At 44.9% G+C, this 27208-nt stretch overlaps 1 protein-coding gene across 1 annotated transcript in view; it reads left to right on the top strand.

Annotated features, from left to right (window-relative positions):
- Positions 1–1026: 1026 nt before the first annotated feature.
- The window catches only part of LOC115130334 (transmembrane protein 108-like), a 65318-nt gene continuing 39136 nt past the window's right edge, over positions 1027–27208 (top strand). Inside the window, 1 exon segment of the mRNA XM_029661372.2 lies at positions 1027–1356. The gene's annotated coding sequence lies outside the window, so the exon portion shown is untranslated.

Genomic DNA, 27208 nt, shown 5'->3' on the forward strand with positions numbered 1-27208 from the left:
CAATGAGAAAGGCTTACTCTTCTCCCTCTGTTGCCTTTGTACCGGATACAGTCTCTTACGACGTTCATTTATCTACCTTGGAAATTGGTAATTGAAACCGAATTTGGTCCCTTTAAGCTCCCCTCACCTGCTTTTGATCAGCTCCTTTTGTTGGTAGTGTTCAAATGTTGTGATGATTGGTCGGGGACCCTTGGTCTTGTCGCTCTGAGTTCCAATCCACACAAAAAATGGAACACAAACTTGCAGTCCCAGCCGTAAAGGCTAACTGCGTCATAGAATCCTTAGCAACAAAACTTTAGTTCTTAGATTTGTTTGTCTTGGATTTGGTTTACATTGAATGCCCTTCTTTTCTGGGCCTAAACCCAAACCCAAACACGGAAGAAATGATTGTCTAAATTAAATAATTACATTTTGGCCATGAAACTACTGTCATATGTAGGAATGAATATTAATATTTGATACAATTTGACATTTTTTAGGGTTTTTTTACACCTTAAAATGCCTTATGGGTAAAACCACATAAGGGCAGATTGGTAATAAGATACAGTATCTGCTCTGTTGTCAGGGCACATGTTGACAAGATGCTGGGGAATATATGGACCAGCTGAGCATTTGTGAATAGTCACCTCAGTGTAGCTCAATAAACAAACTAGGCGTTTTGTTATATTTCAGTCTTCTGTGATGTATATAAAGTGTAATATTGGGTTGCAAACTTACATTTCAACTCTACCATACATGGTACATATGTATTTAATTTAAACCCATAACCATGTGTGTGATGTGTATACTTTTGTCTCAAAGTAGATTTGTTAAAGAATACCAAGTAACGCTCTGTGTGGACCCCTGTTTAAGCCACAGGTTAATGGGACAATTCATGCTTATCCGCAGGGGCTCTTGGAAACGTAGCCCCTAATCTGAGTCAGGACCAAAAAGCTGTGCCTGACGTTGCAGCAATATGTCCTCATTGAAATTCCGCGGCTGTACTCACGCCACGAAAATCCAACAGTCATTTAGTTCCTTGTGCACCCGCACAGTAGCCTAATCACATATGATGCGCCTCATATTTGCGAAGCCTGTTACCTCCACCAAGTGGTTATTTGCTAGCGTTGTCAGGTCCAAGGATTTCAGTGGAGGCATCCCCGCCATCCTATTGTGTTGAAAAAAACTGAATTGCTCCTCCTGGGCAGCAACATAGAGCTCCCTCGGATTGAACATGGAGCTCATGTGACTTTCTGGTTCGGAACCAGACACGTGCGCGCGGCTTGTGTGACTGGAGTGGTGACACAGCGGCTTTTGGGGATTCATTTGACTGGGATACGCGGAGTGCCCGACGTACCGACGCACCTTGAGTAATAGGTAAGCGGAATCATTTGTGTGGCCCCTAGGCTCTTATTTGCTCAAATTGTAACACGTTTCGTGCATTCGTGAGTCGATAGTCGATATATGCATCACTGGGTTACTAACCTCTTGTGTAGATGTAGCTACTCTGGCGTTTGTTGTTACATTGTTACAACCGCGGTACAGTTATTTTCGCGCGCGTAGCCTATGTGAGTGCGATTGTCTGCGACTCTTGAATGTTTTCAGGAGACTCACTCTCGGAGTAATGATATCAATAGGCCTCCAGGCTACTCGGACAACTCTGTCTAATCAATTAATAACCCATTCATCAGCTATTAATTACAGTTCACGGTTGTGAGAGCCAAGGGAATACAATACACGAGTCATGGTTTAGAAACAAAGACGCTCAATAACTGGCTAAAAGACAAATTGTTGAGTTACTGTATCTGACTCCGGTGTAAATCGGTTCTATTTCTAGTAGACTGTTGCAGCACTTGGCCTGTGGGAAGACGAACCTGATGTTCCACAGTATGAAAATAATTGGGGAGAGATACTGTAAAAGTACTGTACATTCCTGTTAAAAATGATGCAGAGCAAACAATTGTGGGTATATTTCCACCATCATCAAATGCAATCGAACCATTTTATGTCGTATCATTGCCATTTCTTAGCCAAGTTAGGGATTCATCCATGCACGTGGCGACTTTGGGAGGTGGGGGGCACATGGACGTTTTCGTAATTGACCCTGAACTAATGACCAACCGGTGGTCTCAAGTATACACCGAATGCAGGACCTAAAACCCAACAGGAGTGGTGACAACCTACAGTAAGCTCTAAATGTATTGGGACAGTGCCTCCTTTTGTTGTTTTGGCTGTGTACCCCGGCACTTGGGATTTGAAAATAATACAATGACTATGAGGTTAAAGTGCTTTCATTTCAGGGTATTTTCACCCATGTTGGGTGAACGTTTAGAAGTTACAGCATTCTTTTTTATACATAGTCAACCCATTTTAGGGGACCAAAAATATTGGGACAAATTCATTTATCTGTATTAAAATAGTAACAAGTTACATATTTGGTCCCATATTCATGGCATACAATGCCTGCATCAAGATTGTGAATACACTTTTGTTAGATGATGCATTTGCTGTTTGTTTTTGGTTGCGTTTCAGATTATTTTGTGCCCAAAATAATTGAATGGTCAATAATGTATTCATTTCTAATGGGCACAAAATAATTTGAAACGCAACCAAAACAAACAGCAAATGCATCCAGCAAATGTATAGTAACAAGCTTGATGTAGTCATTGCGTGCTTTGAATATGGGACCAAATACGTAACTTTCTACTGCTTTAATACACATAAGTGAATTTGTCCCAATACCTTTGTCATTGTCCCAATACTTTTAGAGCTCGCTGTAGGTCATGTTTACTGAACTCTGAACCATATTCATCATAACAATGAACACTTCATCTAATCTCGTCCCCAGGCTATTGCATTTGGGCGAAAGTGTCTGGGAACGAGATTACACTTCACCAAACAGACTGTTTTACCACTTGACCGCTATTTCCATGTTGTAATCCATCCATTGTTGTTGTAGTTGACTGGTTATGGAATGTATTATTCATGAAAACTACTGTGTATGTGAAACTGAGAAACCATTGAGAATTAAGACATGGCAGAGACAGCAAGTACATTTTTCTTCCATTAAAGGGTCAATTCCCGCAGGACCGATGGAAGTGCATTATAAGCGGCACTCTCTTAAACAGCAAGACGATTAGTTTCTCCCTCACATTGAAGACCTTTTTAGCTGGAAACTTTGGCTTTGTTTCCTCAGCAACAGTGAGGTAGTAAATTGTGTAGTTGTTAAGTGCGTGTTAATTGAGCCTGCTGGTCACTCTTACCATTGTGATTGGAATATTGGTCCCCAGTTCTCCACAGAACCTCCCCCACCCCCCACCCTCTTTGTTCTGTGGATAATCCTCCACTGCTGTGTGCGGGGGAAGGGGCGGGGTCATTAAGGGGCATTGACATCTGTAACTGACAGCTTCCTTGGGGTCCATCTGACATGCTGTATGTGGATCTCAGAGACTGGTTAGTGAAATACACGAAGGACGCATCCAATCCAAGGGACTAAGTAAACAAAATAACACGCAGGATGGCAGTCTCTTTAGAATTTAGATTGTCTGTCACCCTTGATGAGTTAGCTACATGAATTTGCCAAGTCAAAATGAACTGTTTTAGTACTGATCTAGGTTGTCAGAGATAAAGACCAGAATGCTGTCATTGTTTACCATGACAAAGAACTAGAACCAAAATGTTGTGACTGGCTTTTATTCAACCCCAATGTTATGCTGTCCTAACTGGAGGAGTGACATGTAGAGGACATGAGATTTATGGGTTATCCCGGTCCAATCCCCCATGATCCTTTCTGATGTGCTTGTGATGGAGGGCAGACCTGGGAAAGTGTATCGTCTGGTATTGACAGCAACTGCCTCCCACTTTATAGACCCATCTGTCTTCTCTCATCTAGAGGAGCGTCAGGGGACCAGTGGTTGGACATCCTGCGGTCTTATCAAAATTGTCAGGAAAAGTCTGCAGCAGTAAAAAACACCCGGAAAGTATCTACTTTCCCATCCAAAACATCAGGCCCCCTCCAACAAAATTATCAGGGATGGTTCAGGAAAAGGAAAAATCTGGTGTCTGGCTCTGGGTTGTGGAGAAATACGGTAGTAGTGAAGCTCTGTGATTGCAAGACCGTGTGAAAGTGTTGGAATGTAGGCGAGTCAGGGCACCAGGCTACATAACAGTTCCACAAGAGCCCCCATGACTGGCGGAGCATGGTACGACTAGGCCTTACAGCATGAGGTGGAATTTACCCCCCCTGAGTAAATGTGGCCCCAGCAAACTATACATGCTCAGGTTAGACATAGAACTCACTACCTTTAGTGCTGACAAAAGCACCATGCTGGAAAAACAGGATTTCATAGAACAAGAGAGGGAAGGAAAAAACAGCCACCTGCTTCTCCTTTCCTCCATTTTCTAAATGTCACACAGCATTAGCGACTAGCGATGCGCTTTCAGACTCGGCTGCCTTAGAAATGAGTTTCGTTTAACCCGAAAGAGTTGAGGGTTCACACACAAGAACCGCAGGAGTTGGTGACACGCTGAAGACTGTTTGTTTGGAACAGCGAAAGCGCTCTATTCGAACCAGGAAGAAAAGTACATTTCCCCCTTAGCCACTTATGATCCTATCAGCTAGAGAGCGCTCCCATAGGAGATGGAGGAGCGTTGGCCAGCCAAGCAGAGCGGTTAGCCTCGCAAAAAAATGTCTCTCAATGGTGGTGACATTTCAAAAGCCATTACACTGTATAGAGACCAGTATCAGACTGAGGTCTGTCTGTGCATTGGGGGGTATCTGAGTGAACAGTGGTATACCAACCACCGGACGCTTTAGGAACACAAAAGGCCAGGCCAGTGCTAGCAGAGGCCCCAGCTACACAATCACATCAGCAACTACAGGAAAAGCAGTGGTAATAGATAAGTAGCCATTATGTTGATTAAAGGGCCCGATGGGCACAGGGAGATAAGAGCGCAGGCAGCGGCAGGCCAAGCATGAAGACGACGTGTTTACATTGGGAATTCCTTACATTCCTCGGCTGCAGCCACGTCGATCCGATTCTACACCTCCACCCACTGATGCTCGGGTCGTTCATCCCCTGTGACAATGGGGTCCCCCAGGAGGAAGGGGCAGGGTCCTCTCCTGCCAACTTCTATGTGACAACAAGCTGGTCTTATGATCCTCTCTAACTTCCAATGGAAGCTCGGCTAGGTTAGAGAATATCTTCTTCATATGTTTTCAGTCTCTAAGGAAGTATCAGCAGCAGGTTGAAGTGATTGTGCCTTTAATTCCTCATACATCCTGTTTACTGCTTTTCAGCATGGTTGGCTGATCTTACTCTCCACAAAAACAAGAGCTGGCTTAGATATTTAACCTGCTTATGTCAAACTCCCAGATGATCCCCAGTCCCTCTGGAGACTAAGGACCAGTAATTCCCAGTGGATTTCAACAGGTTTGGACGGTTATCTCAAAGAGCTGCGCTCATGCCTATAAGACTATTGGCCAAGACAGTCAACAGATACTGTATATTTTCTAATCTAGCCTACATAAGGACTTTCAAAGCCAGAGTCCTTAGTTACATACATTTTTTGGCTTATTCATTAATTATATACAGTGCATTCGGAAAGTATTCAGACCCCTTCCCTTTTTCCACATTTGTTACATTACAGCCTTATTCTAAAATGACAAAGTAAGTGAAAACAGGTTTATATATATTTTTTTTAAATGTTTAAAAATATATATTTAAAAAACTGAAATACCTTATTTACATAAGTATTTAGACTCTTTGCTAAATTGAGTTCAGGTGCATCCTCTTTCCATTGATCATCCTTGAGATGTTTGTACAATTTGATTGGAGTCCATCTGTGAAATTAAATTGATTGGACATGATTTGTAAAGGCACACACCTGTCTATATACAGTTGACAGTGCATGTCAGAGCAAAAACCAAGCCATGAGGTCGAAGGAATTGTCCGTAGAGCTCCGAGACAGGGTTGTGTTGAGGCACAGATCTGGGGAAGGGTACCAAAAAATGTCTGCAGCATTGAAGGTCCCCAAGAACGCAGTGGCTTCCAACATTCTTAAATGGAAGAAGCTTGGAACCACCAAGACTCTTCGTAGAGCTGGCCACTAGGCCATACTGAGCAATCGGGGGACAAGGGCCTTGGTCAGAGAGGTGACCAAGAACCCAAAGATCACTCTGACAGAGCTCAAGAGTTCCTCTGTGGACATGGGACAACCATCTCTGCAGCACTCCACCAATTAGGACTTTATGGTGGAGTGGCCAGACGGAAGCCACTCCTCAGGAAAAGCACATGGCCACCTGCTTGGAGTTTGTCAAAGGGCACCTAAAGGACTCTAAACATGAGAAACAAGATTCTCTGAACTCTTTGGCCTGAATGCCAAGCGTCATATCTGGAGGATTCCTGGCACCGTCCCTACTGTGAAGCATGGTGATGGCAGCATCATGCTGTGGGGTTGTTTTTCAGCAGCAGGAACTGGGAGACTAGACAGGATCGAGGCAAAGATGAATGGAGCAAAGTACAGAGAGATCCTTGATGAAAACCTGCTCCAGAGCGCTCAGGACCTGACTGGGGTGAAGGTTCCTCTTCCAACAGGACAACGACCTTAAGCACACAGCCAAGACAACGCAGGAGTGGCTTATGGGACAAGTCTCTGAATTTCCTTGAGTGGCTCAGCCAGAGTGCTCCGCATCCAACCTGACAGAGCTTGAGAGGATCTGCAGAAAACAATGGGAGAAACTGCCCAAATACAGGTGTGCCAAGCTTGTAGCATCATACCCAAGAAGACGCGAGGCAGTAATCACAAAGGGTCTGAGTACTTATGTAAATGTGATATTTCTGTTTTTTAATACATTTGCAAACATTTCTAGATGTGAGCTTTTTCATTATGGGGTATTGTGTGTAGATTGTTGAGGGTAAAAAAAACAATTTAGTTTTTCACAATTGTTAACACACGTTTGCTGGAACTACATCTCAGGTACTCAACTCTAAACACACAACATTTAGCCAATTTCCACAAGCCCCAAAGACATCTTGCAAAATGAAACACAGCAATCAAAATCATGTCCTCCCTGCATACAAATGAGACACACACATCAAATTAATCTAACTTAGTGACGAACGAGATCACACTAATGTGACATACTCAACCTGTTTCAGTGTAAAGACTAAGATTGTTGTTTTACTGTATATTGTTTGTGTGTACTCAAACAAGGAACGCAACCTGACTCAGTACATGTCAAACAGCAAGCATACAGTAAATATATTTAGCATATGCAAAAGAACTACTGTACGTTAGATCAATTGTACGGAATAGATAAAGAAACTGTCAAAATACTCCATTGCGAAAAAACAAAATCAGTGTTGGAAAAAGGACACAATTGTCATACTTGAGTAAAAGTAAAGATACCTTAATAGAAAATGACTCTGTTATGCAGGTGAGTGAGGACCCAAAAGCGGTTTAACAGAAACAGAGTCTTTTAATGTCAAAACACAGGGAAGACATAGATCCTCTTCAGATGTATCGATTGACAAAATAGACAACCCGCAGAGAGGGCGACAAATAAATCATAAAGTCCTCTGATCTTTACAGGAGAGTCCCCTTCTAGCAGCAGAGGAGAATAGCAGGGTTAGCGGCAACAGACTGCTGGTCTCTCCGGGTAGGCGCGGGTTGTAGAGGACAGAGGTACCTGATCACACGTAGCATCTGATGAAGAGGCAGATTACGACAGGACGGGACAAGGGTGAAGCAAACGAGAATCTGACAAAGACAGAAGCAGAAACAGAGAGATAAATAGAGACCTAATCAGAGGGAAAAAGGGAACAGGTGGGAGAGGGTAAACGAGGTAGTTAAAGGAGATGAGGAACAGCTGGGGGAAGGAAAGGAAGAGAAGGTAACCTAATACGACCAGCAGGGGGAAACGAAGTGAAGAGAAAGAACAGGAACAAGACATAACATGACAATACATGACAGTACCCCCCCACTCACCGAGCGCCTCCTGGCGCACTCGAGGAGGAAACCTGGCGGCAACGGAGGAAATCATCGATCAGCGAACGGTCCAGCACGTCCCGAGATGGAACCCAACTCCTTTCCTCAGGACCGTACCCTCCCAATCCACTAGGTACTGATGACCACGGCCCCGAGGACGCATGTCCAAAATCTTACGGACCCTGTAGATAGGTGCGCCCTCGACAAGGATGGGGGGAAGACGAACGGGGCGCGAAGAAAGGGCTTAACACAGGAGACATGGAAGACCGGGTGGACGCGACGAAGATGTCGCGGAAGAAGAAGTCGCACTGCGACAGGATTAATGACCTGAGAAATACGGAACGGGCCAATGAACCGCGGGGTCAACTTGCGAGAAGCTGTCTTAAGGGGAAGGTTTTGAGTGGAGAGCCATACTCTCTGACCGCGACAATATCTAGGACTCTTAGTCCTACGCTTATTAGCGGCTCTCACAGTCTGCGCCCTATAACGGCAAAGTGCAGACCTGACCCTCTTCCAGGTGCGCTCACAACGTTGGACAAAAGCCTGAGCGGAGGGGACGCTGGACTCGGCGAGCTGAGACGAGAACAGAGGAGGCTGGTACCCGAGGCTACTCTGAAAAGGAGATAGCCCGGTCGCAGACGAAGGAAGCGAGTTGTGAGCATATTCTGCCCAGGGGAGCTGTTCTGCCCAAGACGCAGGGTTACGAAAAGAAAGACTGCGTAAGATGCGACCAATAGTCTGATTGGCCCGTTCTGCTTGACCGTTAGACTGGGGGTGAAAGCCGGAAGAGAGACTGACGGAAGCCCCAATCAAACGGCAAAACTCCCTCCAAAATTGAGACGTGAATTGCGGACCCCTGTCCGAAACGACGTCTGACGGAAGGCCATGAATTCTGAAAACATTCTCAATGATGATTTGTGCCGTCTCTTTAGCAGAAGGAAGCTTAGCGGGGGAATAAAATGAGCCGCCTTAGAGAACCTATCGACAACCGTTAGAATAACAGTCTTCCCCGCTGACGAAGGCAGTCCGGTAATAAAGTCTAAGGCGATGTGAGACCACGGTCGAGAGGGAATGGAAAGCGGTCTGAGACGGCCGGCAGGAGGGGAGTTACCGGACTTAGTCTGCGCGCAGTCCGAACAAGCAGCCACGAAACGACGCGTGTCACGCTCCTGAGTGGGCCACCAAAAACGCTGGCGAATAGAAGCAAGCGTACCCCGAACGCCGGGGTGGCCGGCTAACTTGGCAGAGTGAGCCCACTGAAGAACGGCCAGACGAGTAGGAACGGGAACGAAAAGAAGGTTCCTAGGACAAGCGCGCGGCGACGGAGTGTGAGTGAGTGCTTGCTTTACCTGCCTCTCAATTCCCCAGACAGTCAACACGACAACACGCCCCTCAGGGAGAATCCCCTCGGGGTCGGTGGAGGCTACTGAAGAACTGAAGAGACGGGATAAAGCATCAGGCTTGGTGTTCTTAGAGCCCGGACGATAAGAAATTACGAACTCGAAACGAGCGAAAAACAGCGCCCAACGAGCCTGACGCGCATTAAGTCGTTTGGCAGAACGGATGTACTCAAGGTTCCTATGGTCAGTCCAAACGACAAAAGGAACGGTCGCCCCCTCCAACCACTGTCGCCATTCGCCTAGAGCTAAGCGGATGGCGAGCAGTTCGCGGTTTCCCACATCATAGTTACGTTCCGACGGCGACAGGCGATGAGAAAAATACGCGCAAGGGTGGACCTTGTCGTCAGAACGGGAGCGCTGGGAAAGAATGGCTCCCACGCCCACCTTTGACGCATCAACCTCGACAATGAACTGTCTAGAGACGTCAGGTGTAACAAGGATAGGTGCAGATGTAAAACGCTTCTTGAGGAGATCAAAAGCTCCCTGGGCAGAAACGGACCACTTAAAGCACGTCTTGACAGAAGTAAGGGCTGTGAGAGGAGCTGCCACCTGACCGAAATTACGGATGAAACGACGATAGAAATTCGCGAAGCCGAGAAAGCGCTGCAGCTCGACGCGTGACTTAGGGACGGGCCAATCGATGACAGCTTGGACCTTAGCGGGATCCATCTTAATGCCTTCAGCGGAAATAACAGAACCGAGAAATGTGACGGAGGAGGCATGAAAAGAGCACTTCTCAGCCTTCACATAAAGACAATTCTCTAAAAGGCGCTGGAGGACACGTCGAACGTGCTGAACATGAATCTGGAGTGACGGTGAAAAAATCAGGATATCGTTAAGGTAAACGAAAACAAAGATGTTCAGCATGTCTCTCAGGACATTATTCACTAATGCCTGAAAGACAGCTGGAGCGTTAGCGAGGCCGAACGGCAGAACCCGGTATTCAAAGTGCCCTAACGGAGTGTTAAACGCCGTTTTCCACTCGTCCCCCTCCCTGATGCGCACGAGATGGTAAGCGTTACGAAGGTCCAACTTAGTGAAAAACCTGGCTCCCTGCAGGATCTCGAAGGCTGAAGACATAAGGGGAAGCGGATAACGATTCTTAACCGTTATGTCATTCAGCCCTCGATAATCCACGCAGGGGCGCAGGGACCCGTCCTTCTTCTTAACAAAAAAAACCCCCGCTCCGGCGGGAGAGGAGGAGGGAACTATGGTACCGGCGTCGAGAGCTACAGACAAATAATCCTCGAGAGCCTTACGTTCGGGAGCCGACAGAGAGTATAGTCTACCCCGGGGGGGAGTGGTTCCCGGAAGGAGATCAATACTACAATCATACGACCGGTGCGGAGGAAGAGAGGTGGCCCTGGACCGACTGAACACCGTGCGCAGATCGTGATATTCCTCCGGCACCCCCGTCAAATCACCAGGCTCCTCCTGTGAAGAAGAGACAGAGGAAACAGGAGGGATAGCAGACATTAAACACTTCACATGACAAGAGACGTTCCAGGAGAGGATAGAATTACTAGACCAATTAATAGAAGGATTATGACACACTAGCCAGGGATGGCCCAAAACAACAGGTGTAAAAGGTGAACGAAAAATTAAAAAGAAATGGTTTCGCTATGATTACCAGAGACAGTGAGGGTTAAAGGTAGCGTTTCACGCTGAATCCTGGGGAGAGGACTACCATCCAAAGCGAACAAGGCCGTGGGCTCCCCTAACCGTCTGAGAGGAATGTCATGTTCCCGAGCCCAGGCTTCGTCCATAAAACAGCCCTCCGCCCCAGAGTCTATCAAGGCACTGCAGGAAGCTGCCGAACCGGTCCAGCGTAGATGGACCGACAAGGTAGTACAGGATCTTGAAGGAGAGACCTGAGTAGTAGCGCTCACCAGCAGCCCTCCGCTTACTGATGAGCTCTGGCTTTTACTGGACATGAAGTGACAAAATGACCAGCGGAACCGCAATAGAGACAGAGGCGGTTGGTGATTCTCCGTTCCCTCTCCTTAGTCGAGATGCGAATACCCCCCAGCTGCATAGGCTCAGCACCCGAGCCAGTGGAGGAAGATGGTAGTGATGCGGAGAGGGGGGTAACGGATAACGCGAGCTCCCTTCCACGAGCTCGGTGACGAAGATCCACCCGTCGTTCTATGCGAATAGCGAGTTCAATCAAGGAATCCACGCTGGAAGGAACCTCCCGGGAGAGAATCTCATCCTTTACCTCCGCGCGGAGACCCTCCAGAAAACGAGCGAGCAAAGCCGGCTCGTTCCAGTCACTGGAGGCAGCAAGAGTGCGAAACTCTATAGAGTAATCTGTTATGGATCGATTACCTTGACATAGGGAAGACAGGACCCTGGAAGCTTCTTCCCCAAAAACAGAACGATCAAAAACCCGTATCATCTCCTCCTTAAAGTCCTGATACTGGTTAGTACACTCAGCCCTCGCCTCCCAGATTGCCGTGCCCCACTCACGAGCCCGTCCAGTAAGGAGAGATATGACGTAGGCGATACGAGCTGTGCCCCTGGAGTAAGTGTTGGGCTGGAGAGAAAACACAATATCACACTGGGTGAGGAACGAGCGGCATTCAGTGGGCTCCCCAGAGTAACACGGCGGGTTATTAATTCTGGGCTCCGGAGATTCGGAAGCCCTGGAAGTGGCCGGTGGATCGAGGCGGAGATGGTGAATCTGTTTCGAGAGGTCGGAGACTTGGGCGGCCAGGGTCTCAACGGCATGTCGAGCAGCAGACAATTCCTGCTCGTGTCTGCCTAGCATCGCTCCCTGGATCTCGACGGCTGAGTGGAGAGGATCCGAAGTCGCTGGGTCAATCTTGGTCAGATTCTTCTGTTATGCAGGTGAGTGAGGACCCAAAAGCGGTTTAACAGAAACAGAGTCTTTTAATGTCAAAACACAGGGAAGACATAGATCCTCTTCAGATGTATCGATTGACAAAATAGACAACCCGCAGAGAGGGCGACAAATAAATCATAAAGTCCTCTGATCTTTACAGGAGAGTCCCCTTCTAGCAGCAGAGGAGAATAGCAGGGTTAGCGGCAACAGACTGCTGGTCTCTCCGGGTAGGTGCGGGTTGTAGAGGACAGAGGTACCTGATCACACGTAGCATCTGATGAAGAGGCAGATTACGACAGGACGGGACAAGGGTGAAGCAAACGAGAATCTGACAAAGACAGAAGCAGAAACAGAGAGAGAAATAGAGACCTAATCAGAGGGAAAAAGGGAACAGGTGGGAGAGGGTAAACGAGGTAGTTAAAGGAGATGAGGAACAGCTGGGGGAAGGAAAGGAAGAGAAGGTAACCTAATACGACCAGCAGGGGGAAACGAAGTGAAGAGAAAGAACAGGAACAAGACATAACATGACAATACATGACAGACTCAAGTAAAAGTGAGTCACCCACTAAAATACTACTTGAGTACATTACTTTTTTTAGGAAATAAAAGTTGTGAGAAATATTAAATGGTAATGTACAGATTCCCAAATAAACTACTTAAGTAGTACTTTAAAGTTTTTTTACTTAATTGTTTTACACCACTGCAAAAATAGTCATGTCTGTTGTTTTGGTCGGGCCACAGATTTTCATCAACATCACAGGCGATATTCTCCTTGGCCAGACAGTTTGGAAAATAGCTTCTGGCATGACTCATCCACCCTTGACAGGACTCTGGAATGTCACCACAGGCCTCCTCCATTGCCCGGAGAAGGGCCATACGTTCATGGGGTTTGCGATCATACACCTTCCTCCGCCATGCTGAAAACTACTCTTCAATGGGGTTGAGAAATGTGGAATATGGGTGGGAGAATTGTAAACCTGGGATGGTCATGGAACCTGTTGCGGACCTGAGCAGCCCGATGGAAACTCACGTTGTCCCAAATTAGAACATGCATTTGCTGTTCAGGATCACCTGGCCCTCTCTGCTCTGGCTGAAAAAGATTGTCATTTAAGATGTTCAGGAAATTAAGGAGATGGGCAGTGTTATATGGTCCAAGGGTGGCATGGCGGTGGAGGACCCCATTGTGGCTCATAGCTGCACATATAGTGACATTTACCCCACGCTGGCCAGGTACCTCAATGATAGCGCGTTGACCAATGATGCTCCTTCCTCTCCTCATCGTCGCTAAATTGAATCCAACCTCATCTATGAGTATGAGTTCCTGGGGGATGGGACTTGTATCCAACTCCATGATTCTCTGAAATGACAGTAAATACTGTAATTGCTGTATAGTAGAGTTCACTGGCAACAATGAGTCTAATGTTTCAGAGTGTAATACTAGTTAGTACATTACGTACGTGCACATATTCGTACCGTTTAACCTTCACTCTTTGAAAATTCCTTTCAAATGGGACTCTGTAGATTTGCTTCATCCGGAGATGGTTTTTAAGGATGCGGGCTATGGTTGAGAAGTTCACTCTGATGTTATGGAACATGGCATAGTTTTCAATAGCCTGTTGTTGGATTTCCCCACAGTCTTATGGCATTATTTTCAACTACCATTTGCCCAATGACAGCCTCCTGTTCATCTGTGAACAGACACGTTCTACCACCAAGTGGGGGTCGTCTTTCAGTTCTACAAAAGCAAAATAGCATACAGTTCAGTAAACACTACAGTTATACAGTATACAAGATGAACATGTTACAAAGTAGTTTTGCTCCCAATTTCATACATACAGTAATACATTAAACATTTACTTTGTTTCCCCTTACAGTGTGTATTGGAATCTACGGTCTTTACTGTGCTTTATGTTGTTCTACTGTCAAGTAGTAAAAGTAGTAGAGAGGTTCAATGTATGGAGTACATACAGTTGAAGTCGGAAGTTTACATACACTTAGATTGGAGTCATTAAAACTAGTTTTTCAACCACTTCAAATTTCTTGTTAACAAACTATAGTTTTGCCAAGTCGGTTAGGACATCTACTTTGTGCATGACAGTCATTTTTCCAACAATTGTTTACAGACAGATTATTTCACTGATAATTCAATGTATCACAATTCCAGTGGCTCAGAAGTTTACATACACTACGTTGACTTTGCCTTTAAACATATTGGAAAATTCCAGAAAATGTCGTCATGGCTTCAGAAGCTCCTGATAGCCTAATTGACATCATTTTAGTCAATTGGAGGTGTACCTGTGGATATATTTCAAGGCCTACCTTCAAACTCAGTGCCTCTTTGCTTGACATCATGGGGACATCAAAAGAAATCAGCCAAGACCTCAGAAAAACATTTTGTAGACCTCCACAAGTTTGGTTCATCCTTGGGAGCAATTTCCAAATGCCTGACGGTACCACGTTAATCTGAAGAAACAATACTATGCAAGTATAAACAGCATGGGACCATGCGGCTGTCATAACGCTCAGGAAGGACTCATGTTCTGTCTCCTAGAGATGAACATACTTTGGTAAGAAAAGTGCAAATCAATCCCAGAACAACAGCAAAGGACCTTGTGAAGATGCTGGAGGAAACAGGTACAAAATTATCTATATCCACAGTAAAACGAGTCCTATATCGACATAACCAGAAAGGCCTCTCAGCAAGGAAGAAGCCAGACTACGGTTTGCAACTGCACATGGGGACAAAGATCATACTTTTTGGAGAAATGTACTCTGGTCTCATGAAACAAAAATAGAACTGTTTGGTCATTATGACCATTGTTATGTTTGGAGGAAAATGGGGGAGGCTTGCAAGCCGAAGAATACCATCCCAACCATGAAGCACGGGGTGGCAGCATCATGTTGTGGGGGTGCTTTGCTGCAGGAGGGACTGGTGCACTTCACAAAATAGATGGCACCATGAGGATGGAAAATTATGTGGATATATTGAGGCTATAAATATATTGGATATATCAAGGTATTGGAGTGCCCATCACAAAGCCTTGACCTCAATCCTATAGAAAATGTGTGGGCAGAACAGAAAAGGTGTGTGCGAGCAAGGAGGCCTACAAACCTTACTCGGTTACACCAGCTCTGTCAGGAGGAATGGGCCAAAATTCACCCAACTTATTGTGGGAAGCTTGTGGAAGGCTACCCAAAACATTTGACCCAAGTCACTCTACTATTATTCTGAAATGTCACATTCTTAAAATAAAGTGGTGATCCTAGGATTAAATGTCAGGAATTGTGAAAAACTGAGTTTAAATTTATTTGGCTAAGGTGTATGTAATCTTCCGACTTCAGTTGTACCTTTTCTCATTTTGGAACTTCCGGATGCTATGGTGAAGCGGCTCAGATTGGGCTGCACTCTCTGCCCAGGCTCTGTCAAGGTCAAACCATGGTTCAGATTGGGCTGCACTCTCTGCCCAGGCTCTCTCAAGGTCAAACCATGGTTCAGATTGGGCTCCACTCTCTGCCCAGGCTCTCTCAAGGTCAAACCATGGTTCAGATTGGGCTGCACTCTCTGCCCAGGCTCTCTCAAGGTCAACCCATGGTTCAGATTGGGCTCCACTCTCTGCCCAGGCTCTCTCAAGGTCAAACCATGGTTCAGATTGGGCTCCACTCTCTGCCCAGGCTCTCTCAAGGTCAAACCATGGTTCAGATTGGGCTGCACTCTCTGCCCAGGCTCTCTCAAGGTCAAACCATGGTTCAGATTGGGCTCCACTCTCTGCCCAGGCTCTCTCAAGGTCAAACCATGGTTCAGATTGGGCTCCACTCTCTGCCCAGGCTCTCTCAAGGTCAAACCATGGTTCAGATTGGGCTGCACTCTCTGCCCAAGCTCTCTCAAGGTCAAACCATGGTTGACCACAGTTGCCTGAATTTCATCAGAGATTACTCTCCTTGTTCTTGATCTTGATCTGGATCTTGTTCTTCCTCCACCTTTTTCTGCCAAGTTTGCTTCCATTGTTCTCCAAACACAGGAGTATTCACCTGTGGCCTTTTTATCCAGACCAAAGGTTTGATTGCAAAGTGAACATTTACACGATTAGTGTTTGCACATGTGAAAGTGATTAATTGGTAATTGAGCTTAGCTTGTTATTAAACAGTGTTGCTTTTCATTTGCTCACAAGATATTTTAGTTGTGAAGGTAGGCGCCAAAGGTAGAGAATTGTGTGTTGTGTTTTGCGAAACGTTTGTTATGGAATTGCAATCTGAGTGTAAACCAAAACATATGCCAGTAATATTGCAGATTTGGTGTATGGTTCTGCTAAATGAGTTACTGGTTTGGGTCCTTGTGCCTCATTGGCCAGTTTTAGTTTATAAACAATTAGGAAAACTTTAGTCTGTTTTAGGATAAGGCTGTAATGTAACAACATGTGGGAAAAGTCGAATGGGTCTGAATACTTGCCGAATGCACTGCATACCCATTGATTCTTGAAGAATATAAATGTTGAATGCCCCAGGAGCTTATTTCAACAGTCGTACCACATCAGAACTCAAAATATAAGCTTATAAGCTTTTTTTTACCCCACTGTTTGCAAACAATGTAAATGTAAACAAACAATGTGCAGTTAAAACTATAATTTCGACATGATGGAAGGCGATTCCTTGCATCAATAGCTCTGTCTATGAGTTTGAGAGTGGTTGCATTTCTCCAGGCCCATCCCTCAGATTTTTACCGAAACAAGTGAGGTGACCACTTTTGTTATTGTTTCAATTGAGGTAATTATTTAGCCAGTTTTCAGATTGTCCTGAAATAGTCATGGCCCTTCTTTCTGCTGTCTTCTTCAATGATCATAGAGAGAGTTGTTTTTGCGGATCACGTGAACACAATTTGAGTCCAATTTGGTTATTGGAATTTGGCATTCCAGGACATATTGCTAAATCCCCTCAGGGTTAAGGGGTGCACAAATCTCTGGTACCCTTTGTACAAGGAAGTCATAAGGCTGGGCTTAACACTAGACTTTATCCCCCAGTTGTCTGAATTTTTCACCAGCTCAGTCTTTGTCACCCAGTTCATTGTTAGTTTGACAGGTGTTGCATGTTTGCCCTGAGAAACTTTCTTAACCATAGATTCACTACTCAGCTTGAAGAGTTGATACCAAGCTTTGAAGTCAACCTGGTCTCAGAGCATTTCGTATTATTATAGCTGGCTAACGTTAGCTAGGCTAGGGGTTAGGCTTAAGGCTTAAGGCTAGGGGAAGGGTTAGCTAACATGCTAAGTAGTTGCAAAGTAGCTAAAAAAGTAAGTAGTAAGTAGTTGAAAAGTTGCTAATTAGCTAAAATTGTCCGTGATGAGATTAGAGCTTGCAGCCTTTGGGTTGCTAGACTTTCGTGTTATACGACCACCCATCCACCTCGACCAGTGTTTTTGCCTTAAGTAACCATCTGTTTTATATAACCATACTAAACGTAACATATCGTATTAATGTGAGTGTCCCGGATTTACGTTTTCCATGTTACCTCTGAGACAGCTTCTCATGGTCAGTAATGGTCAATAATGGCTGCCTAAGTGTGAAAAGTGAAACGGAAAGACATTTGGAGGCATTTGTGAGTGAAGGCACAGCGAGGGCTCGTGTTCAGGATCGACCTGACCTTTTAATGTGGTACAGATGAATAGGACTAATAGGATTATAAAGAGGGCCTGGTGGGTGGAGAGGTGAAGGGGGACACATGCCAATCCTACCCCTGTGCTCTGGCCCAGGATGGTCACCCAGGGTCATGTGATGAAGGGGAACAATGCTGGCAGGTGTCGGACTCCCGATTTATTGAGGCTGGACTGGGCTCGAGCAGGAGGATTACTCCGACAGACCCACTAATGGTGGACAGGTTGTGACCCCTGTTGACAAGCAGTGCAATTAATGCCCTCATCACCTTTCTAAAGTGGCTTTCAATCTGAAGTTTAAAAAGGGTTAAATGGGCACTTCTGTTTCCTTGTAAACTCCTTTGGATAGACCTCTTTCGAGTGAGCCTGTATATCGGCTGTGGCCGATATACAAAAGGAACAACATTTCTCTTTTCTCCGCTTTACTTCAGAACATTTAGCTCCTTTCGACAGCAAAACTCAAGCCATAGCAGCGGTGCCCACGCAGGCCGGGCTCATCAGAGACGGGCTAGAGATTAAACCATGCACCATATGCTGAGGAGCCAGCCCAGGGGGACTACTGATTAGTGTGCTCCCATGTCACTGTCGCCTGCTAATCGGTTGGGGAGATGCCCCTGTCTTCCATCTTTACCCTTAGCAGTGTCCTTCCACAAATCCCAGCTTTCATCCTTCCTCCCCAACCCAGCTTTGGCGTTTTAGACGGTTGCCGGTTTTGCTATTGTGGGTTAACTGAGAGTTCCCTGGGCTAAAGGGATGATAGCCTGGCTGTCTATAGGATACAATGGATAATGGTAGCCATTTGTCTTCTCGTCGTCGCTTGGTTCATAAAACATTCCTTTTCTTCTGACAATAAGTATATGCTGCTCGTCCTTTCTCTACTACAAGTGGCTCATTTCATGATTGAGCAGCCATCTGATTAATTGTCTCAGAAGGAGCAGGCTGATGTTAGCTAGCTAGGGTCACCTAAGGGAAATTAGACGATAGCAGAGGATGAAGGGCACTGAGAGTGCCTGCAGGAATGGCCTGAGCAAAAAGCTCTTCAGGAGAGACAGATTGAGAGGGATGAGGGTCTTCAGAAGGCTGGTTTTAGAAGAGTATCCAGGTGTAGAGATTAGTTTGTTTGGAAACCTAGAGTCTATCCTGTTTTAATAGTATGGATTATTAACTGTTCTCCTCATGTTATTGCTCTCAATGTATCACTCGGGCTCCCGAGTGGCGTAGTGATCTCAATGCTAGAGGAGACACTACAGACCATGGTTCGATCCTGGGCTGTATTACAACCGGCCTGTGATCGGGAGTCCCATAGTGCGGCGCACAACTGGGTTAAGGGAGGGTTTGGCAGGGGTAGGCCGTCATTGTAAAATAAGAATTTGTTCTTAACTGACTTGCCTAGTTAATTAAAAAAGTAGCTGACATTTCACCAAAATCCCTGAATTAGCCACCTTCGCAGGCACAGTACTAGTCAAAGATTTGGACACACCTACTCATTCCAAGTTTTTAAATTTTTTAAATGTATTTTTACTATTTTCTACATTGTAGAATAATAGTGAAGACATCAATACTATGAAATAACACATATGGAATCATGTAGTAACCAAAAAAGTGCTAAACAAATCAAAATATATTTTAGATTCTTCAAAGTAGCCACCCTTTGCCTTGATGACAATTTTGCACACTCTCGGCAGTCAATCAACCAGCTTCACCTGGAATGCTTTTCCAACAGTGTTGAAGTTCCCACATGCTGAGCACTTGTTGGCTGCTTTTCCTTCACTCCGCGGTCCAACTCATCCCAAACCATCTCAATTGGGTTGAAGTCGGGTGATTGTGGAGGCCAGGTCATCTGATGCAGCATTCCATCACTCTCCTTGGTCAAATAGCCCTTACACAGTCTGGTGGTGTGTTGGGTCATTGTCCTGTTGAAAAAAAATGATAGTCCCACTAAGCGCAAACCAGATGGGATGGCGTATCGCTGTAGAATGCTGTGGGAGCCATGCTGGTTAAGTGTGCCTTGAATAATAAATAAATCACAGACAGTGTAACCAGCAAAGCACCCCCACACCATCACACCTCCTCCTCTGTGCTTTATGGTGGGAACCACACATGCGGAGATCATCCATTCACCTACTCTGCGTCTCACAAATACACGGCAGTTGGAAGTAGTTAGTAGTGGTTTCTTTGCAGCAATTCATGAATGCCTGATTCACACAGTCTCCTCTGAACAGTTGATTTTAAGATGTGTCTGTTACTTGAACTCTGTGAAGCATTTATTTGGGCTTCAATCTGTGGTGCAGTTAACTTTAATTAACTTATCCTCTGGAGCAGAGGTAACTCTGGGCTTCCTTTCCTGTGGCGGTCCTCATGAGAGCCAGTTTCATTATAGCGCTTGATGGTTTTTGCGACTGCACTTGAAGAAACTTTTAAAGTTTTTTTTTTACATTTTTCAGAATTGACTGACCTTCATCTCTTAAAGTAAAGATGGGCTGTCATTTCTCTTTGCTTATTTGAGCTGTCCATAATATGGACTTAGCCCTATTTGGTAAAAGACTATCTTCTGTATACCACCACTACCTTGTCACAGCACAACTGATTGTTTCAAACGCATTAAGAAGGAAAGAAATTCCACAAATTAACTTTTAACAAGGCACACGTGTTAATTGAAATGCATTCCAGGTAAACTACCTCATGAAGCTGGTTGAGAGAAGGCCAAGAGTGTGCAAAGCTGTCATGGAGGCAAAGGGTGGCTACTTTGAAGAATCTCAAATATAGTATATATATTTTTTTAAATGGGGGGGGGTTACCACATGATTCCATAAGTGTTGTTTCATAGTTTTGATGTCTTCACTATTCTTCTACACTGCAGAAAATAAAGAAAAACCCTGGAATGAGTAGGTGTGCCCAAACTTTTGACTGGTACTGTATGTCTATTCAAATAGAGACTTTTGGCACTTGTCTTTGTCAATTAGAGAGTACTTTATATGGTTCTTTCTCTCGCTCTCTCTCTTTCTGCTCTCTGCTCTAAAGAGATCCCAACTCCCTGGGGGTTGGAGTAGAGCCGTCTGGTAATCTGAGGCGGCATTAATATTGAATAAGATGGAGAGAGGCGTCAGCCCCACAATTCATTTCCATATACAGAGCTGCTGACAATAATGAATAAAGCCTCAACAGAGTAGGGAAAAAACACAGACACTGCAAAACGACACACTGGGATATTGTCTAGAGAGAGTGTGTGTGTGTGGGGGGGGCATCTGTACAAGCCACATCACCATGGAGACAGTGGATTCAATGGATCTTGGGAGGTCTCTGGAGTGGACACAGCTTGGAAACAACACAGGAGGGGGCATCCAGATAATAAACATAGTAACACATTAAACAAACTCCCAGTCACACAAACACAGCTACTCCCGGTCACACAAACACAGCTACTCCCGGTCACACAAACACAGCTACTCCCAGTCACACAAACACAGCTACTCCCAGTCACACAAACACAGCTACTCCCGGTCACACAAACACAGCTACTCCCAGTCACACAAACACAGCTACTCCCAGTCACACAAACACAGCTACTCCCAGTCACACAAACACAGCTACTCCCAGTCACACAAACACAGCTACTCCCAGTCACACAAACTACACCGTAACTCATTGGCAGAAAGAACAAATGGGCAGCCATTGGGATATGTCTGCTTAGTAAGCTGTCCTTCGCTGTGTCTGCCTTCCTGGCTGCTGGCTTTGATGTTATGGCTGACGGGGAGGGTTACGACACATGAGTTATGGATATGATTCTGGACTTGTTTCCATCGCCCATATGTTCTGTGTTCTCTCCCAGATTTCCTAGCTAAGTGTTCCGACTCTATGGAAGATAGACTCTGTTCTGGATGACAGCCCTGAGCCAAATGAAATGGCCCTACTGTAGCTGCTGCCTGCCTGCTGGACAGTCCGTCTTCTTTAGCCGCGTCTTTGAGCCAGAGATGGAAGCGTTTCAGGTTCATCTGAAGGTGCATCTAAATTGGACAAGTGGTTGTGGTGCAGACTGTTTGTGCCAGTAAAATCACTGCAGTTCATTGCAGTGCACTACAAGTCAGACATGCCTCAGAAACGTTGATGATTTATTCTCTGTGTGTTTGTGTATAGAACATGTACTGTCTGTGACGCTACTTTTAAACGACTGGTATTATGGTGTTAGCTCCTTCTTCCTTTCTCACACACACACACACACACACACACACTGCTCTGTTGTCCGCGGTGCTGCAGTCATCCCCTCGGGAAACTGTCACCACAGCAGCTCTTAAAATAATGTCGTTGAGGAGGCTTGGCTCTACTCCTCCAATCTTCCACTCCTCCATCCTCCCCTGCTCCATTCACTTCATTTTTCACTCTTTCGCTAATAATAGATCCTGCTGATCATACTGCCTCGTTGTCCCGCGCACAGCACTTCACAGGAGAGCGTGATAAAGGAACAAGAGAGAGAGCAAAGAGACACCTGCAAGTGTCTTGCTCTTTGTCTGCTGCAGTTGCAAACTCTCCCCTGGGCCAAGCGTTTGACATTTAACTACCACAGCCATAAACTGGCGCTGGAATGCCATTGACATTCATTTTGTCTAGCACGCACGGTCTCTCGCTGGGTGCGTTTTGTCTCCTTACCTTACTCAACCAAGATCCATCACAGCTCAGGACAATTTCTAGTGCACACAATGGATCTCTTTCAAGTGTTGGGGTCTTACCATTTTTTAACTATTTAACAAGGCAAGTCAGTTAAGAACAAATTCTTATTTACGTTGACGGCCAAACCCGGACAATGCTGTCGCCCTACGCGACTCCTAATCACGTCCGGATGTGATGCAGCCTGGATTTAAACTGGGGACTGCAGTGACACCTCTTACACTGAGATGCAGTGCCTTAGACCGCTGCCCCACTCGGGAGCCCATTCACCAACACAACTGTGTAGAGGAGGAAATTCACCCTATAACGTGTTTTATTAACACAGTGAATATCAAGAAGGGATGTAAAGGGAACTTTCATTGGTGGGGCACAATCGTGATTTGTTCAAATCTTCTCTCAGCCGACACGTCTGTCTTCCAAGTAGAGCAGCAAAAAAAACATCACCTTCCACCAAAGCAATGTTGCCACTGCACATAAGCAAAAAGACTGGGAATAATACAATTCAAGCTTCACCTCCAGCCCAGCGCTGGACCGTGCGCTGCCTTCATCCATATTAATAAACACTTCTGACTCTGTGGGTTTGTTATCTCTCATGTTATTTCTGAGCCGCTGGTCCTTCCATCCACTATACAAACCGTGCTGGGGGCCTGCTATGCTAGGTACCTCCTCCTCTGTTTACCTATTCATTTATTCAGCCGTGACTGATGACACGTACAGGCCAACCGTAGCTCTCTTCGTCTTCTGGTAATTAAACATCTGTTGGGGGTCGTTTTTCGCCTTGAAAATCACTCCAAACACAGACACACACACACACTCACTGCGTCGGTGCCGGCAGAAACAACTTGTCCCGGTCGAGCAGGCTAGCGTTCGGTCATTAGTGTGCTGAGTGGTCGCATTGATTACTTCATTATTTCCCAGATAAGCATCTACGCGAGGCAGTTGATTGATGCTGCGAGTTTGACAGTAATACATGCGAAAGCTCCTTGAAATTGCACTATGCAGAAATCGCTCCGCCCTTTGCTGTTTGCTAAAACTCATAGTTCGCCTGATTTCAGTTTATGTGACAAAATAGTGTAGAGCAGTGGTTTCCAAACTTTTTATAGTCCCGTACCCCTTGAAACATTCAACCTCCAGCTGTGTACCCCCTCTAGCACCAGAGTCGGTGTACTCTCAAATGTTTTTTTTGTTGCTATAATTGTAAGCCTGCTACACACACACACACACTATACGATATATTTATTGAACATAAGAATGAGTGTGAGTTTTTGTCACAGCCCGGCTCATGGGAAGTGACAAAGAGCTCATATAGGATCAGGGCACAAATAATAATAATCAATAATTTTGCTCTTTATTTAGCCATCTTACCTATAAAACCTTATTTGTTCATCAAAAGTTGTGAATAACTCACAACAGGTTAATGAGAAGGATGTGCTTGAAAGGATTCACATAACTCTGCAGTGTTGGGTTGTATTGGAGAGAGTCTCATTCCTAAATCATTTTCCACAAAGTCTGTGCCTGTATTTCGTTTTCATGCTCGTGCGGGATGAGAATCCACTCTCACATAAATACAGTTGAAGTTGGAAGTTTACATACACCAGTCCACAAATATCTTGTTAACAAACTATAGTTTTGGCAAGTTGGTTAGGACATCTACTTTGTGCATGACACAAGTACTTTTTCCAACAATTGTTTACAGACAGATTATTTCACTTATTATTCACTGTATCACTATTCCAGTGGGTTAGAAGTTTACATACACTAAGTTGACTGTGCCTTTAATAAACAGCTTGGACAATTCCAGAAAATGGTGTCATGACTTCAGAAGCTTCTGATAGGCTAATTGACATAATTTCAGTCAATTGGAGCTGTACCTGTGGATGTATTTCAAGGCCTACCTTCAAACTCAGTGCCTCTTTGCTTGACATAATGGGAAAATCAAAAGAAATCAGCCAAGACCTCAGAAAAATAACTGTAGACCTCCACAGGTCTGGTTTATCCTTGGGAGCAATTTCCAAATGCCTGAAGGTACCACGTTCATCTGTACAAACAATAGTACGCAAGTATAAATACCATGGGACCACACAGCCGTCATACCGCTCAGGAAGGAGACGCGTTCTGTCTCCTAGAGATGAACGTACTTTGGTGCGAAAAGTGCAAATCAATCACAGAACAGCAGCAAAGGACCTTGTGAAGATGTTGGAGGACACAAGTACAAAAGTATCTATATCCACAGTAAAACGAGTCCTATATCGACATAACCTGAAAGGCCGCTCAGCAAGGAAGAAGCCACTGCTCCAAAACCATCATAAAAAAGCCAGACTACGGTTTGCAACTGCACATGGGGACAAAGATCATACTTTTTGGAGAAATGTCCTCTGGTCTGATGAAACAAAAATAGAACTGTTTGGCCATAATGTTATGTTTGGATGAAAAAGGGGGAGGCTTGAAGCCGAAGAACACCATCCCAACTGTGAAGCACGGGGATGGCAGCATCGTGTTGTGGGGATGCTTTGCTGCAGGAGGGACTGGTGCACTTCACAAAATGGATGGCATCATGAGGATGGAAAATTATGTGGATGGAAAATTATGTGGATAAATTGAAGCAACATCTCAAGACATCAGTCAGGAAGTTAAAGCTTGGTCGCAAATTGGTCTTCCAAGTGGACAATGACCCCAAGCATACTGCCAAAGTTGTGGCAAAATCGCTTAAAGACAACAACATCAAGGTATTGGAGTGGCCATCACAAAGCCCTGACCTCAATCCTATAGAACATTTGTGGGCAGAACTGAAAAAGCGTGTGCGAGCAAGGAGCCCTACAAACCTGACTCAGTTACACCAGCTCTGTCAGAAGGAAAGGGCCAAAATTCACCCAATTTATTGAGTGTATGTAGTAAACTTCTGACTCACTGGGAATGTGATGAAAGAAATAAAAGCTGAAAAGTCATTCTCTCTACTATTATTTTGACATTTCACATTCTTAAAATAAAGTGGTGATCCTAACTGACCTAAGACACTGAATTTTTACTAGGCTTAAATGTCAGGAATTTGTTTTAAAAAACAGAGTTTTTAAATGTATTTGGTTAAGGTGTATGTAAACTTCCGACTTCAACTGTATTTAAAGTACTACTTAAGTGGTTTTTTGGAGTATCTGTACTTTACTATTTATATGTTGCCTACTTTTACTTCACTACATTCCTAAAATAAATTATATTTGTTTTACCTCATGAATTTTCCCTGACACCCAAAAGTACTCGTTACATTTTGACAGGAAAATAGTCCAATTCACTCACTTATCAAGAGAACATTCCTGGTCATCCCTACTGCCTCTGGTCTGGCAGACTTATTAAACACACATCTTTGTTTGTACATTTTGTCTGAGTGTGTACCCCTGGTTATCTGTCAATAAAAAACAAAAATGAGCCGCCTGGTTTGCATAAACCAAATACTTTTAGGCTTTTACTCAAGTAGAATTTTACTGGGTGACTTTCACTTTTATTTGAGTCATTTTCTTTTAAGGTATCTTTACTTTTCCTCAAGTATGACAATTAAGTACTTTTAATTTAATTTCTCCCCCCCTTCGCTGCTATAAAAGCCTCCACTCCTCAACATGCTTTGCTGTTATTACTCTACAGAAGGGCTACCATCCTATAGGTTTTCACCCCAAGCCTAATCTCGCCCACTTGATTCTAACAATTAGCTGGGTTGATGACATGAATCAGGTAAGTTACAACTGGGGCTGGAGTGAAAACCTAGAGGAAGGTAGCTCTCCAGGAACAGGGTTGGAGAGCCCTTCTCTACAGTAATGGTGATGATACCATCACCATTAAAGCCTGAATTCAATCCTCAGATAGAAGCCTGGCTGGGAGGAATGAAATGAAAGTTTTTTTTAGGGTGCATCATGGCCTTATTGCTTTGTTAAGACCATTTACTTCAAAGTACGTCACCTGAAGTTATTGGCGTGTTTGCCCATTGCTAGCTAAACACGATGATGCTTGCTGGACAATGTCTTGGTAAATCCTCAACTTTGAAATCAAATGTTTCCGTGATGGCGGAGCTTTCAACGTTTTCAAAGCACTCAACAGAAACCCATAGATAATGGAACTAACAAACAGTAAACTATCCAGGGGTGCAAATAAACCTTGAATAAACTCCCGAACGGCATGGAGTCACGCTCACTTTAACATGGCCAGACACCAGAGAGATGTAGGACAATGAGGTTTAGATATGATCTTCAAATCAATTGATAGGAAGTGCAATCTCCTCTTCCGATCCAGCCAAGTTATCTGTGCTGATGCGCTCTAAAGGGCGTAATGAATTTGTAAAGTGCATGGCAGACCCTTTGTGTTGCTTCAGGCACTGCCAGTCAGATGAGGCCAATCACTGCTAGGCATGCTCTGATTGAGCAGTGCCTGTATGGATGTTTATTAGCTGCTTATCCAATAATCGTGTTCCACCCTTAGATTGCTCTCTGGGCTGGTTTATAGCACCTAATATGTCTGAACTGAGCCCATCCGACACCTATTCTACTGGTCTGAACTCCCAGCAGAATCACATCTCATATAATAACCAATCTGCCTAGACAGAGTCCACACCCTATATGTCCTCATATCTGCTGTCTGTATGTCTGTCTGTCAGGTCAGGTAAACAAACACCTCTCCATACCCGCAGGGACTGGCTCGTTCACTAGC

This window comes from Oncorhynchus nerka, linkage group LG6 (genome assembly GCF_034236695.1).
Source record: "Oncorhynchus nerka isolate Pitt River linkage group LG6, Oner_Uvic_2.0, whole genome shotgun sequence".
Classification (NCBI taxonomy): domain Eukaryota; kingdom Metazoa; phylum Chordata; class Actinopteri; order Salmoniformes; family Salmonidae; genus Oncorhynchus; species Oncorhynchus nerka.